The sequence below is a fragment of the Equus quagga genome, chromosome 6, assembly GCF_021613505.1.
Source record: "Equus quagga isolate Etosha38 chromosome 6, UCLA_HA_Equagga_1.0, whole genome shotgun sequence".
Classification (NCBI taxonomy): Eukaryota; Metazoa; Chordata; class Mammalia; order Perissodactyla; family Equidae; genus Equus; species Equus quagga.
Genome location: NC_060272.1, coordinates 55,362,130 through 55,375,005, shown reverse-complemented (window position 1 = coordinate 55,375,005; position 12,876 = coordinate 55,362,130). Strand labels below are relative to the sequence as shown.

Sequence of the window (12,876 nt, the reverse complement as noted above, 5' to 3'; positions counted from 1 at the left end):
TTGGGCTTTTGCGTTATCTTAGAATAATAAAGCATAAATTATCATCACACTTGGGTGTCTTTTTATTACCCCTCTGAATATATAAATCTAACTACTCTTTTCTGGGAAAAAAAAGATGATTGTTTTTATTTAAACAAGGGAAATATAAGTAGGATGATGGGAAATTAAAATATGTAGTGAGTAGGCTATTTTTTAAAATTCCCACATCCATCTTCACTGCTCTGTAAGATCAGGCGCATGAACTGCCTACAAACTGTCTTAATGATTAGAGGTAACTCCTGCAGAAACATTTGCCAAGCAGGGAAAAATAATTGAGAGGAAGGGATATAAAAAAGATGTGAGGATTGGGATACAAATAAGTTAATGACCAAGTCACAGAAAGTATCTTAAACATCTCCTGCCATTTTAAAGCAATTTTTGAGTCTTGGCTTTGAGTTCTAACTGGTTGATGTTCACAGTGTGTGTTAGACAAATCAGTGAGATTCAGAGGTCAGAGCCAGCCAGGAAAATGTCATTACAATCGTTGCTCAGGTCCCTGCACTTGGAAATCAGTGTAACAGCTGCGGTGCGAGGCTCCCGGGGTTGTCCATATGCCCCAACAGTGGGTGTGTGTCGGCGCCGGTGCCAGCAGGAGAGTCTGTCAATTTCCCCAAAGACCACGACGCCAGACCCAGCCCACAAGCTACTGTGTCACATATCGTGCAATGGGACCTCTTTTCCTCCAGAAAAGATTATCCCAGTTGCTCTAAAAGTTGATAAAACTTTTACGGTGGTTGCAGATTCAAATCCGAAAGAAGTCAGAGGAAGCAGGGTGAGCTCAGCAGTCAGGGAGAAGTATGCTAAGGGTGTCAGTGCCGCGTGCCTGGTCCATACAGGAGCAGTGTTATAAACCACCACCGAACAACAGCCCTTTAAAGGAAGTGTGTGGTTGTTGCAGCTTCTGAGACATTTGCAGAATCTCTTTGTCAGTAGGAAATACACTTTAGTGTAGTTTCTCTTGGGATTTTGTTTTGGTTTGGTTTAAACAACAGAAATTTATTGTCTCACAGTTCTGGAGCCTAGAAGTGCAAGATCAGAGTGTTGACAGGGTTGGTCCCTCTGAGAGCTATGAGGAAGACTCTGTTCCATGTCTCTCCCCTAGCTTCTGGTGATTGCTGGCAATCTTTCCTTCTTTGGCTTGTAGATGCATCACCCCACTTTCGGCCTTCATCTTCACATGGCGTTCTCCCTGTGTGTGTGTCTGTGTCCAAATTTCCACTTTTCATAAGGACGTAGTTTGTGAAGGATTAAGGGGCCCATGCTACTCCAGTATGAGCTCATCTTAACTAATGACATCTGCAACGACTCTGTTTCCAAATAAGGTCACGTTCTGAGGTGCAGGGGGTTAGGACTTCACCATATAAATTTGGGGGGGACACAGTTCAATCAATAACAAACACATAAGAGATAGTCAAGATATATTTGTTGAATGGAGGAGTGAATGGACAAAGGCACAGAGGCAAGAACTAGCGTGCTGGCTGTCAGGAGCTCTGGTTTGTTTGGGATTTTTGGCTCATAAAGAGCAAGGCAGGAAATGGTGAGGGCTAACGCCCTAGAGGTCTGTATGGCACCTCCTTAGCACATGGGAAGCCCTAACTCAGTGGCAGTGGTTATGATTGTCATCTTTACAGGTTGTTAGGTGGATGCATGGCAATGTCTGTGGCAACACATCTCTAATATAGTTTTTAAATATATGTGCTTCCTAAGAGTCATATTTCTACCTTAACGTCACTTTGAATAAATTACCACAAGTTGCTAATTTGAGCCCCACTGCAAAGAATTGTCCTGACTCTAAAACCTCCTCTCAATCTGTCCCACTATCCACTTTCTAAATTAGAAAATCGTGATTTCCCAGGAAAGTCAAGAGAGAGAGGAGGGTAAGCCTCCCACATGCCGTTGTTTTCTCAGTCCATCTATGGGAAATTATTCTGTGACAAACAAAAGAAAAGAAAGAGTCTTGACAGCCTTAGAACTAATGTACGATGTTTGCAATTGCCTTCAAGTTTAGCCAAAAAGTTTCTAACCTTTCTTCTTTTAATCCCCTAAGGATATGTTCCCTGACATCACACGGTTTCTCATGTGTTGATGAGGAAAACATTATGGGCAGGGTTCCTGAAAGTGAAAAACCCTTGGGTGACTTTGTCTGGTTGTTTCTCAGTCTAGCCCTACATTATGTGGGTGTCACCATTTAATTTTAGAGGTTTCACACAAAAGGAAGTAATAGCTTGTATCCATGGTAACATGGTAGCCTTTACCTGATCTTAAGCTGGCAATAAAGTTAACCTGTCTCTGCCTCAGGGAGGTGAGGTCATTGGTTTTCATTTATACCTTTAGGTATACGAAGAAAGAATATACATATTTTAAACTCTTATTATCTTAAGATTACTGCACTGAATTGTTTTCTTAGGTTTAATGAGGTAAAATGTACATACGATAAAAATACTCTTTTTAGGGAGACAGGTCAAGAAATTTTGACAAATTCATATACTCATGTAACCACCACTACCACAATCAATATATAAAACAATTCTATCACCCCTCAAAATTCCTTCATGCCCCTTTTTAGTCAACCCCACTCCCAGTTACCACTGATTTGTTTTCTACCCTTAGCTTTGCCTTTTCTAGGATGTCATATAAGTGGAATCGTACAGTATGCAACCTTTTGAGTCTGGCCTCTTTCGCTTAGCATAATGAATTTGAGATTCATCCATGTTGCTATATATGTCAGTAGTTCATTCCTTCTTATGCTCACTAGTATTCCATTGTAAGAGCCGTAATTTGTTTATCTAGTCACCAGTTAATGGACATTTGGGTGATTTCCTGTTTGGGGGAAATTTGAATCTGTAAACATTCCCTTACATGCTTTTTATTTGGACATAATTTTCATTTTAGTTGGGTAAATGCCTAGGAGTAGGATTGCTGGGTCATGTGGTAAGTGTGTTTAACTTTTTAAGAAACTGTTTTCCAAAGTGTCTGTACATCGTGCATCCCCATGGGACAGCGTGAGAAGCCCGGTTGCTCTGTGTCCTTGTCAATCAGCACTTGGTATGGTCAGTTTGTTTTGTTTTGCCTTTTTTAGCCACTATAGTAAGTGTATGGTAGTCTCTCATTATGGTTTTAACCACACCTAATTTAAACAATGTTTATATTTTCATTCACAAGGATAGCTCAATATGTCATATTTTTAAATAACCAACTTAAAAATCAGAATTCTTTTGAAGCCATGTATAAATCATATTGAGAGGAGTGATAAATATTCAGATAACAACAGGATACCATTATAAGCTGCTAATCATAAAACTGTGTGTGACTAATGATGATGATGTCAGAAGGCTCCCTCATCAATACGTTAAGCCAATGCTTTTTAATAACATTAGTTATCAAATGTCATCTGAAGACCAGCTGTCTTAGGCCAGTAAACCATTGGCCCACATAGAACAGTGGCTCTCTAACACTCTTGGCTTGACATTAGTAAAGACCAGGGCTAGTCAGCTGTCTTGACACCTTTCAGCAAGGGAATATCAGAAAAAAATTGGGAAAAGGGGGATTACTATGATCAACACCATTTTAGAAATTAAGTAACAAGTGTTTTTTCACTTGTGCTCAAAAAGGAACATAGCTGTGATTTTCTGTATACGTATCACAAAACTTCACTAATTTAGATTAATTTTATAGAAGACAGAGAAATACAATACTATTACCTTCCTAAAATATAAAGTAATCCCATTAGTTTTGCCAAATGTTGGTCAAGAATTGATCTTTGGCATATATATTAAGAAATAAGTGAAAGTGTGCTGAAATTAGAACATCAGTGAGTGCATCCACCCACTTAAGTATAAAGTTAAGCATCTCTTTTGAAATCTTCTATAAACTATTTAATTGCTTAGTAAGTACTTTTTTTAGAGATAGTGAAAAGTTTGCGCTCAATTCCTCTCCCAAATTTATGTGTCTTGAAGTCAGATGTGTACATGTCAAAGTCAGGATAATTATGACAGCAGGAGTGGTACCGAGAGTGGTGATGATGGTGGCTGTGGTGGTGAGGGTGGCTATGATGGTGAAGGTTATTGTGCTGATGAAGGTAACTGAGGTGGCCATAATGGCTGTGGTGGTGAAGGTGCCCGTGGTGAAGGCGGCTGTGGTGATGATGGTGGCCATGACAATGAAGGTTACTGTGGTGGTGAGGTGACCATGTTGAGGAAGGTGGCGGTGCTGATGAAGGTGGCTGTGGTGGTGAAGATGGCTAGAGTGGGGATGGTGGTGTTTTCGATCATTAGAAAATGTTAGGGAAAGACATAAAATGAGCATGTCCAAGAAAACATTAGAGAACTTTTTTTTTAATTTCTGAAAAATGTTTGTCCCTTAAAAATTGTGAAACTCCTCAAAAGCCCAGCAGGCCCACTGCTCCCAGGGGACTTCAAAAGGTGCTACTACAAAGAACTTGGGCGAGGTGCTGCAGGCAAAGAAGACAGACACACGTAACAGGAGTTTGCAACAGGAGTCCCTCTGTTTTCTTGATAATTTTTCACTTTTGTTTTCTGTTTTAATTTTGTTTCTGAAATGCCCACCAGTCAGATAATGGACCCAGTAGGCTGATGCTCTATGCTCATTATCCTTTTTCTCATATTATCTGTTTAAACTTTATCTTTTATCCTTTTCATTGAAGTTTCTTTTTGATAATCACATTACTTTATTTGCAAATGTTATTTCTGTACTTTGCTTATTATCTTTTCATGCAGGCTTACTCTTATTTTTTGGCTGCAATATCTTCTCAAATCTTTTTGAGAATACTAATTAGAATGTTTTGAAATTCTCTTTGTTCCTGAATCATTTCTGTTTGTTCCAGGGTTGGTTGTGTGGTTTGTGTGTCTGTCTGTCTCTTTCATGCTACAGGTTTCTTCTCATGTGACGTGATGCTTGGCAGTCTGTTTATATGTGAGAGTGAGGAGCTTGGTTTACTTTCCTCGGAAGCTGTGTGAGTTTGCTCACTGCTGAGTCCCGGTCTTCTCCACGGCTGAGTCTTTCTCCCATGCAGTGGCTCCTTGACTAGCAGGCTTCATTTTAAGGAGAGTTGGAGAGCCCATAAATACCAGAATCTGTTATACACAAAGAATTCCCTGGAACTCCCTTCACATTCTCTTTGCTCTTTTATGTTTATTCATTCACAGATGCTTTAGTGGAGTCTCTGGAGGAAGGAAAAATGAAAAGCAAACACACGTGGACCATGTCTGACATCTTGAACAAGAACCTGTTTCAGGGGCTTTTACCTTTAATCCAGTCCTTGAATGAGTTCTCGGTTGGCAGTGGCCCGGAGGGGGGGTGGGGGAAGAGTGTTAGAGGTTATTCTGGCTGTCCAGAAGCCTAACAGAAAGGAAGAACAGCGGACAAATTTTACAAATGTCTGAGAGGAAGGAACGTGGGAACTTAAGGCAGCATATTTTGGAATAAAGATAGCTGCTTTAAGATGAAGAGGCAGATACACAGAAGGGTTTTAGGGAGGAGGAAAGGAAAGGTTGACACGAAGAGGCTGGAATGAGTATTAAAGATAGAGAAATGGTAAACTTTTTATCCATTCTATTTTGGTTTTTTGCCCTAGAAGAGAGAAGGAGGCAGGGAATTGATAAAAAAAAAAAAAAAAAAAAAAACAACTGATGGTATGGAGGAGGGCAGGCCCAAGCTCAAACGGATGTGCAGAGAGTAAAAGAGTAGAGGCTGTTCCGATGGAGGGACGAGAAGGATGTGGAGAGAGAACGGACGATGCAGTGGGAAGAACAGTTCTTCTTCTATAGTTAAAAAAAACAAAAAAAAGGAAAATGACACAAACATAAACAGGAAGAGAAAAAGACAAATGTCTCTAAAAGGAGAAATTCAACATTTTTATAATAATAAATTATATTTTAAGAGCTGTTGTGAAATATTTGGATAAATGAACTAGATGTAGAAAGTGAAAAACTAAAGATTGATTAGTTTGGAATTTAAGTAGCAATATATTTTGAAGGTCTTTCTAAGTAGGGTTCACGAACCCCAAAATTGTTCAGTGGGAAGGAAGAAATGGCACGTATGTGATGTGATGTGGGTCATGATGATCTGGTTGATGATCTGCTTGTTTACTCATTCAGGAAAAAGCATGTAACAACATTATAACATCTGTAACATATGGAAACTTTATACATCAGTGCAGAAAATAGCTCGGGATCACCAGACAGGGCAAGAAAATCACATTATTACAGAGTAGAGAAAGAGACTTTCTTTTAGACTTTCACGTGCAGGGAGTAAAACCTTTAGTCTTAAAAAGTTCAAAAAATATGTGCGTATATAAATACACGCTTACACACATAAAAATCTTGAATCTTTACAAGTTGTGGCTACAGAGACATGCCCCATGTTTATTTGATTCTATTTCAACCACGCAGGTGAACCTTCTTACTTTCTGAATAGAAATCAACTTATAAGACATTTCTTATATTCATTTTAAAAGTCTTTAACATCTTACTGGTATCAGAAAAATCCTAAATGTGTACATCTCTCAGATGATGTGGTTTTAAAAAGGTTCAAGGACTCAACATCATGGTGCACAACAGCTACCAAATTTTGGGCCCACCATGCTTACTTTCCTTTCACTTAACTACCCCAGAGTTTTAATTTCATTTTCTACCCATTCTTCAGCCTTAGGAGGTACAGGCCTTGTGAGGGAGATGATAATCCTCATTTATAATTCAGTGGCACCTTTCATTAGGCTGCTAAAAGTCATTGGTAGAGCTCCTACTGGCAGCATGTGCATTTTCTAACATTTGCAATTTGCATTCCCTGGCACATTGGAATAAGGTATGTGTCCCACTTCACCGTGAGACTCTTGGAGGGATTGTTGGGTACGTTTGGAACCAGAAATAGAAACCAATTCTCTAATTCTTGGCCCAGGGCTTTGCATTATGAAGCCCTACCTGTTTGAAGTGATTGCACCTGACATCTGCTAAGGGGTTTGGGAGTTTTTAAAGCACATTCCCATTTGACTCTGAACAAGGTACAAAGACTAAAAGTGAAGATAATGGAGAGCAAACTCCCTAAGTGTTTTCACAGTTTCAAAGAAGGTTGGGCCACTGGGTATCTTGCTGTTTTCCCTGGACAGAGACCCTAAGATAGGTAAGGAGAGGGGCTAGCCCCATAGCGTAGTGATTAAGTTCATGCCCTCCACTTTGGCGCCTGGGGTTCACATGTTTGGATCCCTGGTGCGGACCTAGCACCACTCATCAAGCCACACTGTGGCAGCATCCCACATAAAACAGAGGAAGACAGGCACAGATGTTAGCTCAGCGACAATCTTCCTCAAGCAAAAAGAGGAAGATTGGCAACAGATGTTAGTTCAGGGGCCAATTTTCCACACACACACACACACACACACACACACACGCGCGCGCGCGCGAAAAAGGAGGGAGATCAGCTGCCTTCGTGCAACCTGAGGAGTGCCAAGCTTCTGCACAAGAAAATGAGAACCCGGAACCAATAGAAGGAAAAGGTGGCTCCAGCTTGACTGTTTTCTGTACAACTTGGTGAAAGTCAGCCTGTTTGAACCTCAGGATCTAAATCTGGAGAATGGGTCCTGCCAACCTCAGTCAGGCTTTGTTGCGTTAAAATGAGGTCATATATGTGGACGCATTTTGAAAAGCTGTTGTACGAATGCAAACTGTGATTGCCACATTCCAGATGAAAATAATGAAAAAATATAGGGATTTAAGAGAAGACTCAGGATTTGCAAAGTCTGGACAAATCCAGGTCTCAGTTTCCTGATATTGGGGTGGCTTGCACCACCCCTTACAGCAGGAGGGCCCACTCTTCACAGTTTGCACATTATTTCACTTAGTGCTCACAACTCAGGAGTAGGTGCTTATCCTGGTTTCTCAGGTAAGGAATTGAGACCTAGAGATGTCTAGTGACTTGCTCAGGGTACAAAATGTAGCTGGCAGAGTCAGAATTCCAGCTCACACCTGTCTGACCACAGCCCCTGTGTTCTCTCTGGTAGCCCACACATTTCTACACTCTGCTCTGGAAGCGGTGCTTCAGAACCACGGTAACCGTGAGAGCAGAAGGCCAGGAAGCTCCACCTTCCTGTGCTTATTAATTGCTAGAAATATTATTGGCAAAAACCCATTGCCTGTTTTCTGACTGTGTCATAGCCTCTCATTTGGTCTTTACATGGGCAGAGTAAGAGCTAGCAAAAAGAAAACAACATACATGCAGCTTTTATTTATTAAGTTTGAACTGTGAAAATAAATCTCTTCACTTCTGGGAAGGGACAGAGAAGCCCTAATAAAATTTCACTATGGGAGGCTCCATCTCATCATTAGTTATCCTGCTCTGCCATTAATTAATTTGATTATCAAATGCATCCTCATTAGTAATCATCCCTTCTGAAAATAATGAGGCTAGCAGACAAATCGATGTAGGAGCCAGGGGTAGAAATAATGGTATTGCCCTGCAGACCATTAAAATCGTTTGGCGTCTGCCTTTTGCTGCTTCCTCAGCGACTGCAAGGGGAAACACTGAGTCTCCAGGAGACTCGCAGCCATTCCCAGGATGAAGGAACTCTGCTTTTCCCAGCAGTCAGCCACAGTCCTTGGATGACCTTTGAATGACCCTTCCCTCTACCACCTCTTTTGGAAATTGCCTCCTGACTTATAGGCCATATCACGTCAAGAGTACCAGATTTATAGTGAAATGAATCTTTCTTAAATGTTGTAAATCAAAATGGGCTTTTGCTGCAGACACATGCTGGCCTTTTACTCTGTTTGACCATTGTCGTCTCTCCCTCCAGCCATGGGCGCTAAAATGAGTCCTTGTAGTCTGGCCTTGACTTCATTTCTTTATAGTCTGCCAAAGCAGAGAGGCAGCCGCATCCACACTGAAGCCCTGACCCCGGATGGTGCACATTGCCGCCTGTATACAGCAGGTGTCACGCTCCCAGCCAGACTGATGTAATTATCCATCTCTGAAATTGGGCTGCAGTGGGGAGGGAATCGTGCTCCAGGGCTTTCTCCACGCAGCTGCTTAGGAGAGGAAACATGAGGATTAGGAGGACCAGCCAATTTCCTTCTCATCAGAAATGAACGCTGTGGAGAGAAAGCAGGGAATGTGGTGGGAGCGAAAGAATACAACATGGAAACAAAGAAGAAAGGAGAAGAGTGAGTCCGAGGAAAAAAAAATCCTCTTTATCTGAGTAAGAGAATAAACAGAGAGGAAGAGAAACGTGGGTGGGAACTGAAATTTTTCTGGGTCTAAGTTTGTCATTTTAATTTTTGTTTTTTCCTTTTTACAAAAGAATATATGTTCAGTGCAGAAAACTTGAGAACACAAAAGAAGCATATAAAAGAAACAGAAACCATTTCTAGTGTCGCCGCCCAGATATAGCTATTGTTAACGTTTACATATATCCTTTCCGTCTTTTTCTTTATGTACACATAAACAGTGTGGATCATTTTTAAATATTGACCAATAGAATGGCAAAACTGAGTCAGTTAAAGTTTCTGGAATTGTAACTAAAGTGTGGAATTGGGAATTCAGTTGCAAGATGTTAGATGGTTAGTTAAAGACTAGGTTTTCTCCTCTGTTTAACAAAGCACCCTGAATAGTCATCAAGGGAAACTTAAAGTTAGTGCTAATCTGGTCCTCACTATAAACCACCCATTTCCCTCAATTGATCATTGAAAAGACCCTGAAGTTCTTATCTTGATGCAACTTCCTCCCTTTGGTAATTAGCTCTCCCGTTTTTGTGCTTTCTGTTTCATCTCTATGTCTCTGTCCCTGCCCACCCCCCTCTCGCTCACACACACACACACACCCCTCCTGCACACACACACCACACACATAGTAAATAGCCACAACAGCTTTATTTTCTGGAAGCACTGGGGAAGATAGAAAAGGAGAAAGTATATTTGAACTCTGGTTGTAGGTTTCCAAGGAAGCGGTGTAACAAGCAGTGCTTATAAATGAAAGAGGAGCAAAGTGACTTTTCAAAGCTTTATTATCATGTACTTTCTTCTTCCTTTTGTTCTCTTAATTTATTCTGTCCCCCCATGCATAGACATTCCATTTTTTATGTCCTCTTCCACCACCACCACCACTCCCTTAATTTATTTTAAGCCAGGTATCACTTAGGCATTCCAATCAGAGGAGGTTCAGTGGCAAGCACGGGGACTCTTGCTCACAGTGTTAAAGATGCATATTTTCACCCATGATTTACATTTTATCCTGAGTAAGTCATTTCCTGAGCCAGTGCGTTACACATTTTTCAATCATTTAAAGACAGAGTGGCACTCCACAATTTTGTCCTTCACTAATTCTCCGTGCACCTTGTCTTCCTTTCTCCGGGGTTTATATTTCTTCCCTAGTGGTTTGTATTTCTTACCTTCAGTGCTACTCACAATTTATTTCACGAAGGTTTTGGTAATGACCTAACTGTAAAGTCCATAAAAAAGCTGTCATGCTGAGTGTCTCTTTACAATGTAATTTTTTCCCCAGTAATCCTCCTATTTATCATTTAGGGAGAAGGAAAAAAAAGGGGGCTTGTGATGTCATTTCGCCACTCTGCATCTGATAATAAGAGCTCAGCTTGATTTCAGAGAATCGCCAGATCATTTAAGGAGCTCTCCCAGGTCTGCTGGGATCCTGGTTGATTAGGCTGGTCGTTCCAGTCTGCTTTTCTTCTCAGCTGGCAATTGACTTGCTTGATTTTAAGTCCTCAATTTGCTGGCTATTTCTCATGTGAAGCCCATGCTTTGCTTTGGCTGCATGGTCCACCCACAGTAAAAAGCAAGGTGGAATATGATAATGGGAATTCTGCTTAAGATATAACATTTGAACCGGATATGGGCTTGAATTTACCACCATTGTTACAGAAAGAGAACTGCAAAATACAGAGTGTTAGAACTAGGAGGGGCATTAGTGAGCCCTAATCCAGCCCACTTATTTCCTAGTTTTAATCAAACGGGTTAAGTCACTGAGTTCAGCTCCCTTCTCCAGTCTCACCTCCCGCTGCCCAGGGCTCCCATTCCCGGTCCCCGGGGCCCTCCTCTGCCTCCTCACACCTCCTTGCATTCTGAATCTATTCCTCTTACATTCGTTTATATCTATCTCCTATCCTCCTGAAAAATGACTTGAGACACAGAGGCTATGATTTCCCCCCCAACATATTAAATAAATGTTAGTTTCTTTTTTCTTCTGATATTGGAGTTGAAACTAATTCTGGCACCTAAGACCAGTCTTTTATGGTTAATTTAGTACTTCATCTCCAACACCTATCTGAAGGAAGGAAGCAAGAAAAGAATAAATTGTTGAGTCATTACACACGTTTATTCTCTGAAACTCTAAACCAACTTCCCTGATTCTTCAACTCACTGTTTTCCTTACTCACCCCCAACTAAGTAATAATCTCATCTCACTGACAGAGTAAAACTAGCTTTCTGACAAGTCTTTGTTGAAGAGTAAGGATTGATCTGGTCTCTCTGTCTTTAGAGGTCACGAATGCTGAAGATCTGGGGAGCTTATGAGTCACTGCCCTCATCCAGGGCCACCACCGTGGCCCTGGACTCTGAAAGAATGCCTGCAACTCGGGAAATAAGCCACAGTGTTTCCATTCGTGCTGAGTGCGTATAGGTGCAGCCACAACTGTTTCTGTTCAGACATCTCTCTCTAGTATCCAAATGCTTCAACAGCTTTAATGAGCCCTAGGAGGTGACGTTTTTATTTGTACCACGCCCATCAAAGAACCAAGGCTTAGAAAGAGTAGATGAGAAGCCTCCAAACCAGGCAGTACAGGGCTTGAAATTTCTTCCTAATTGTTTTTCCTAATGTTGAAAGTGATATTATGTCACAAATGGAGACTTACAGGACTGTGGGGAACATGGTAACTCCATTTGTTAGTGAAAGACCCTAGAAGATGTCGGGGAATAAGGACATTTTTCTAAGCAGCTCTGCTGTTTCCTTCCTCTTGCTGATCCTGCCAATGTTTGTAGTTGATGAAGCATTTCCATAGAACTCAGCCCGTATGAGCTTGATCAGCAGGACAGAGAAAACTGTATGTTCCAATATGCCTGGAACATTTACAAAAATTAATCCCATAGTAAACCTTAAAGCAAATCTCAACAAATTTCAAAGGAGCGCTGTCATATTTTCTGACCACAACAAAATTGTTAGAAATCAATATCACAAAAGTAACTAAAATAAATCCTATATATTTGGAAATTTAAAAGCACATGTCTGAAGCTACAGGTCCAAAAAGAAATCAGAATTGTAATTTTAAGATAATTAGAAGTAATTGATAATTAAAATACAGCATGTCAAAACTTGTGGGCTCTAGCTGAAATAAAACCTAGAGGAAAAATTTAAAATTTTAAGTGTATGTTTTAGGAAAACAGAAAACTGGAGACATGGGTAAGAATCCAACATCCAACTCTTATTAAAAAAGAATAAACACAAAGAAGGAAGGATAAATAAGCATAAGGATAGAAATTACTAAAATAGCAAACAGCTGTATAATAGAGATCAACAAAGCCAAATGCTATTTATTTGAAAGGACTAATAAAGTGGAAAGTCTTTGCAAGACTGATCACAAAAAAAAGAAATACCTAATAAACAATATTAAAAATTAAAATGAGGTACAACTACAGAGGTGACAGAGATCAAAGAGATATGAGAAAATCAGAAATAACTTTATGACAAATTTTTAAACTTAGACGATACAAATTTTTTCCTATAGGAAAAAATACTGTATCAAAATTAAATCAGGAAGAAATAGAAAGCCTAAATGATATCATTAAAAAAATTAAATTGGTAGCTTAAAATCTTACA

At 40.3% G+C, this 12,876-nt stretch overlaps 1 protein-coding gene across 10 annotated transcripts in view; it reads left to right on the top strand.

Moving 5' to 3' along the window:
* Nucleotides 1-12,876, top strand: part of ENOX1 (ecto-NOX disulfide-thiol exchanger 1) — a 535,380-nt gene that overhangs the window by 451,362 nt on the left and 71,142 nt on the right. The window lies entirely within an intron of this gene.